Genomic DNA, 6,425 nt, shown 5'->3' with positions numbered 1-6,425 from the left:
GATCTCATTTTTGAGACAAGTATTAGCAACAGTTTAAAGAGGCTCTCCAATGAAAACGAGACAGACGAAAAAATGTAGGTAATATACGATAATGATGGAAGCTGAAGAAATTAAAAATCTGTGCTATGGCCAGGACATGAACCCAGGTCTTTGTGTTTACTAGGCGGGAATGCTACCGCAGCACTACAGCAGACATTTCTAGATGGACTACTAAAGTCCAGTGCCCTGCCCAACACAAAATTCAACTGAAGTAAGCAAGGAGTCCTGGGTTCAAGTTCAGGCCTTGGCACATATTTTAATTCATGTCTTCATCATTATCGTAGATAAATGTGAGACTTAAATGTCTCGAGGAAAATTTAACTATAGGTAATCTGGTCATTATTTCAAATGTAGTCGCCATAACTGTAGCTTAATCGTCCTATAGTCCTGACCTCTCCCCATGCAGTTATCACACCTTCAGTCCTTTAAATAAGGGGCGAAGATTCCTGTCGGACGAGGATACGCAGCTGGCTGCTTGGCTGCTACGAACCTCGTGGAGCAGGACACGGGGTTTCACCAAACGAGTATCTTCAACCTCTTGCGTCGAAAGGGTTGTAAGGTGGCAGAATAAATGGTCAGATTCACACCTTACACGAGACCTCTACAAATCGCAATCAGAAGGTGAAGATGACACCTAACGTAAATCGAGAGTTATGAGAACATTTGCCTTTCAATATGTAATACAAAAAGGGATTATAGTCAATCAACAGTAATTAACACACTGTTCCTCTACAATGCATGTCTTTGAGAGGAAGGTAGAACAGGGAAGGCGAGTCCAGTCGCTTTTAGTTTTGAAAAGCTAGTTCCACAATGGCGTAGCGAAACCGCACTGTGGGAGTTACGCTGGCGACCACTTAAGGGGGTGGCAGGAGAGAGGACAGCGACCCTGGGCCAAGTGATTCAAGCTGGAGGGCCGCCTGTAGCGAGGGCATCGGTACAAGGGCAGAGAAGAAGCTTTAGAAGACTGCATTTCGAAACTCCAATGGTATACGAACAAAAGCAAGTAACGTATTTTCGTCCACTGAGTGCTTCACACGGTAAGGCTTCACACGATAAGGTCAATGTACTTTAGGCGTCTAGAAGGGGCGCAAAACGTCCGATTGGCGGAAACTCACTAGGAAGGAGAAAACTACTCGTTTCGACGCAGTTTGATTGAAGGGATGTTGCTGCTGGTAAAGGGTGTTTCTACAAAATGGGAGTAACGCTCCTGTTGGTCGGAAAAAGCCATGACGTGAAAAAGGAACCCAAGTGGAGGGAAGGAGTTCTGCCATGAGAGGACAAGAGAGAAATTTTGTGGGGACTATTCTCTGAACTGGTTTCAAGTGCAGAACGGAGCACTTAACTCTCCGTACGACGCAGAGAAGAAATTGGTCTGGACACTGCGTCCACAGTGGCTGCACTCCAGCTAGAGATTAGCTGTAGCAACGTTTAGCTCCAACTGTGGAGAAACGAACCAGCCAAATTAGTTAATTGTTCTTGCGAGAACTGAGAGGGCACTATAATATGCACGCTGCTCCAACCATGCGCGTGTATATCGCCACGTAATAAGACTAGGCCTGAGTACATGCTTTCTCGCATAACGAGAAACAGAGAAAGTTTTTGCTGGAAAGTTCAGCAAAGGCCAGATTAGTTTTGTAGGAATTTCAGTGGGAGAGAGCGGCCTTGCAGACAGCAGCACGTCGCAGCTTAAGGTAAATACCACGTGGAAGAGGCATATACATTGTTGGTTCACCAGCTTGTGTTCACTGTAAACTCGAGCGGCCTTGGGTAATCTTGCGCTTAAATTTGTCACTTGACTAACCATCCACTGTAGACTTGATTGTCATCCTAAATAGTATCGAACTTTGAACAGGAATCGCACGATTTTCGTAGTACTGACCAACACCATAACGTATGTGTAGGAGCAATTTTGTAAAGAAACGTCCAATTAAACTTTCATATTATTGTGCTTAGGATTAATGTAAAGAAACGTCCAATTAAACTTTCGTATTATTGTGCTTAGGATTAATGCAAAGAAACTTCCAATTAAACTTTCATAATATTGTGCTTAAGATTGAGGTTCTTTCAGAGAGTTAATATTTAACGTTGTTGTGTATAAACTTATTTCACTTTTTGATGTTGGCAAGATGCGTTATCCACTGCACTGTTTTTATGTTGGCCACTTGAAAACTGTGTGAATAGCTGTAATTTGATGAGAAATATTGCGACATAAAACATGTCATTTCACCTCACGCAGTTGTACTCAATTCAAGAATAAGGAAAAAAAAAAAACAGTTAACCTTACAGGGTGATGGAATGAATGCTCAAGGAGAGTTTACCTAATTGGCGTACCACTTCTGGACTATATGAAAACTCTTGGTCGCCCCTTATACATAACTGTAGTATGAAGATAATGCATGGCAATAGTTCAAGGTTTATTTTCAATGATCTAGCTTTAGCTCTGGACTAATCCTGAATCCACTGAACGGTAACTAGGACCACTTACTGAATGATCAGTCCGGGTCCTCTAGCCTGCGACCGTTGACATTTCCTCAGGCTGCCTTGAGGCACAGTTGGTACTGTGTGAGTGGAGCCATGTGTCAGCTTGTATCCACGTTAAGCAGATGTGTGCCCAATTGACAACTACTTGTGTAATGTCAGATGCCTTAATACCTTACGTGATGTCAGATAAAGTAGTGCCTTGTGCGCCCTCTGCTGCAGGCTAGGTACGGGATAAACCGATACCGATATTTTAGTTCTGAGAAACCGGTATTTTTCGGTATTTCTTTGCCCCCTGTCATAACAGGTGTTTTTTATTTTCTACTAATAAACGGGTAAAAATACCGAAACATCAATGAGCCATAGCAGCAGTGCTGAAATTTTTAATTTTGAAATTACCCTTTTTTTAAAATAGAGAGTAGTTTTTTATTTGTAAAACTTTCATTGCTTTGCAGTATAGCGCTATAATACAGAATGGCAAAAGCGATGAATGCTATTTTAATAACAGTGCCGACAGAAACTTGGCATAAGAATCTGTACAGCATTGCTGAGACAACAGTGTACTTGTTGTCGTGTGGCGTGGCCTATTGGAGGGTACACGAGTACATGCATTGGGCAAGAGTTGTTCCATATAGTCCGTAAGTTTGATTCTCACTCTCGTTGTCGGACGTCAGTTGTATTACAGAATGGCGCAATCTCTAGTGTGGAAGTATTTAACTAAGTGTAGTATCGCTGAACTACAGTGCTCCATTTGCTTTATAAGATTGAAAACAGGAGGAGCCACAACAGCCTTGTGACGTTATATGAATCGTTCAACGTGACAGAAGTACAGCCCTTCCGCAAATTGCAGCAGATTTCAGTCCTGGTCTATCAACAAGTGTCAGCGTGCGAGCCATTCAACGAAACATAATCGATATGGGCTTTCGAAGCCTAACGCCCACTCGTGTACCCTTGATGACTGTACGACACAAAGCTTTACGCCTCACCTGGGCCCATCAACACCGACATTGGACTCTTGATTGCTGTAAACATCCTGCCTGGTCGGCGAGTCTCGTTTCAAATTGCATCGAGCGGATGGACATGTACGGGTATGCAGACAACATCACGGATCCATAGACCGTGCATGTCAGCAGAGGACTTCAAGCTGGTGGAGGCTCTGTGTGGGGCGTGTGCAGTTGGAGTGATATGAGACCCCTGGTACGTCTCGACACGACTCTGACAGGTGACACGTACCTAAGCATCCTGTTTGATCACCTGCATCCGTTCATATCCATTGTGCAATTCCTGCAAGACAATACGACACCCCACAAATCCATAATTTCTGCAGAGTGGCTCCAAGAACACTCTTCTAAGTTTAAACACTTCCGCTGGCCACCAAACTCCCCAGACATGAACATTATTGAGCATATCTAGGATGCCTTGCGACGTGCTCTTCGGAAGAGATCTCCGACCCCTTGTAATCTTACGGATTTGTGGACAGCCCTGCAGGATTCGTGGTGTCGATTCCATCCAGCACTATTTCAGACACAATTCGAGTCCATCCCACGTCGTGTTGGACCACTTCTGCCTCCTCGCGGGGACCCTACACGATATTAGGCAGGTGTACCAGTTTCTGTGGCTATTCAGTGTTTATTACAACAGGATTCAAAAATGGTTCAAATGGCTCTGAGCACTATGGGACTCAACTACTGTGGTCATAAGTCCCCTAGAACTTAGACCTACTTAAACCTAACTAACCTAAGGACATCACACACATCCATGCCCGGGGCAGGATTCGAACCTGCGACCGTAGCGGTCGTGCGGTTCCAGACTGTAGCTCCTTTAACCGCTCGGCCACTCCGGCCGGCACAACAGGATTTTTGATCGGAGTTTGAATAGATTGGGATCAGTAGGAGAATACTGGTGATATTTTTGAAGTATTTGATCACTTTTCGAAAAAAAAAGCAGCGAACAGAAGACGAACAAAATTTTGCTTTATTTACCAAGTTAATATGTATCACGAAACTAAGGCAATCCAAATTTTGGCATCTTTGCTCGATTTCTACTTTTATTACGGGGAATAATAGGAATAAAAAACCTAAAATAGGTTATTTCAGAAACAGGTTATTTTGAGCGATTTTAACTGTCAGGTTAAGCAGGTATCGAAAAGACCGATACAGCCGAAACCGGTTGTTTCATCGATAAGCGTCACCCGTACTGAAGCACGGCCAACGTGATATACTTGCCCTGCAACGAACTCGTGACGTCACACTAGTCTCATTGTCCGCCACACTTCGCGGAACTTCGGTTCTGTGCAGGGTCCAAGGGAAATCAATACGTAATTGAAAAGGTACCCACTAAAGATCTGGGATTTCTCGTATGCTGTCGAGAGCTTACGTGTATTTAAACGAGTATTAAACAATTATTAAACTCGTATGAAATGGTTACATGCTCCCGGTCAGAGATTGCTGCTGGCACTCGTGACCTGCACTGTCAAGTGATGTGACGTACGAGGCACGGCCTGTCTTTCTCGTAGGCCTCGTACTGGAGGGTAGCCTTAATTCAACTGCACCTGAATGGTAGGCAGCCCGGCACTCTTCTATGTATGGCTGTGTTGCTTGTCTTGTGGGGGACATTGCAACTACTGTAGCTACTCCTCCTCCTTACCAGGTGAAGAGTTGCGCCTCTCAGTGGAATCGTCGAGACCGTCACAGTCATCTGCCCAGCAGTCACCCTTAGCTCGATACCTGTCATTGTTTCACGTGCAGTAGACACCGTAAGCCGATGTAAGCAGCGGTGCCTTTATTCTGCCCTGCAGGTACCGATGCCGGTGATGAGCCTGCCCTTCAACCTGACCACCATGCTGTTCTTCAGCGTGGCCAGCAGGAGGCTCTGGAGGCCAGAGGAGCTCTCCAGCCCGGAGCAGCACTTCCGCGACTACCGGGCCGAGATGAAGAAGGTAATGTATAAACACTTGCCGATTCGAATCGTGCTGTTTCGGCATGGTAAGCGCTCAACTGTAAAGTACTGTGGAAAATTTTTATTTTGGCCGTCTCTGGTGCATGAATGTACAGTTTACTGCTGCAGTTGTTACCGGTTTCGGATTGACTCGCCCATCCTCAAACCACACACACCCCGTTCTTAACAGTAGCTAGCTATGCGGCAAGGTGCCAAAAGGCAAGAACAGCTTTTCACTAGAAAGTCAAAATGTCAACAACAAATACTCTCATTGATAAGACGACGTATGTCTCTACTGTTATACCTCAACGACTACATCTATATCTACATTGCATACCACAGACTGGCATAGGGTTATCGAACCACCTTCACACTGATTCTGTATTATTCCACTCTCGCACAGTGAGCTGATAAAGCGAACACCTATTTCTTTCCTTGCGAGCTCTGATTGCCCTTATATTCCAGAATGATATTTTCACTCCGCAGCGGAGCATGAGGTGATATGAAACTTCCTGACAGATTAAAACTGTGTGCCTCTCGCCGGAAAGTGCTCTACCATCTGAGCAGGAAAGCTTCTGTAAAGTTCGGAAGGCAGGAGACGATGTACTGGCAGAAGTAAGGCTGTGAGGACGGGGCGTGAGTCTTGCTTGGGTAGATCAGATGGTAGAAAAATTTGCCCGCGAACGGCGAAGGTCCCGAGTTCGAGTCTCAGTCCGGCATACAGTTTTAATCTGCCAGGAAGTTTCATATCAGCACACACTCCGCTGCAGAGCGAAAATCTCATTCTAACAGATTTGTTAGCAGAGGTCAGTGTGTTCGCGGCCCTAGTTGCTCACCTGATGTGTCAGTGTGCGATTACTTTGTGTAGGGAGCCCTCTAGTCCAAGATGTATCGCAGAAACCCTCATAGTCTTGAAGAACTACAGCAGAACTTTTTGGATGAGACTGCAGCAGTTCCAACAGGTTTCGATC

Source organism: Schistocerca cancellata, chromosome 12, assembly GCF_023864275.1.
Source record: "Schistocerca cancellata isolate TAMUIC-IGC-003103 chromosome 12, iqSchCanc2.1, whole genome shotgun sequence".
NCBI lineage: Eukaryota > Metazoa > Arthropoda > Insecta > Orthoptera > Acrididae > Schistocerca > Schistocerca cancellata.
This window is presented reverse-complemented; position numbering follows the sequence as displayed.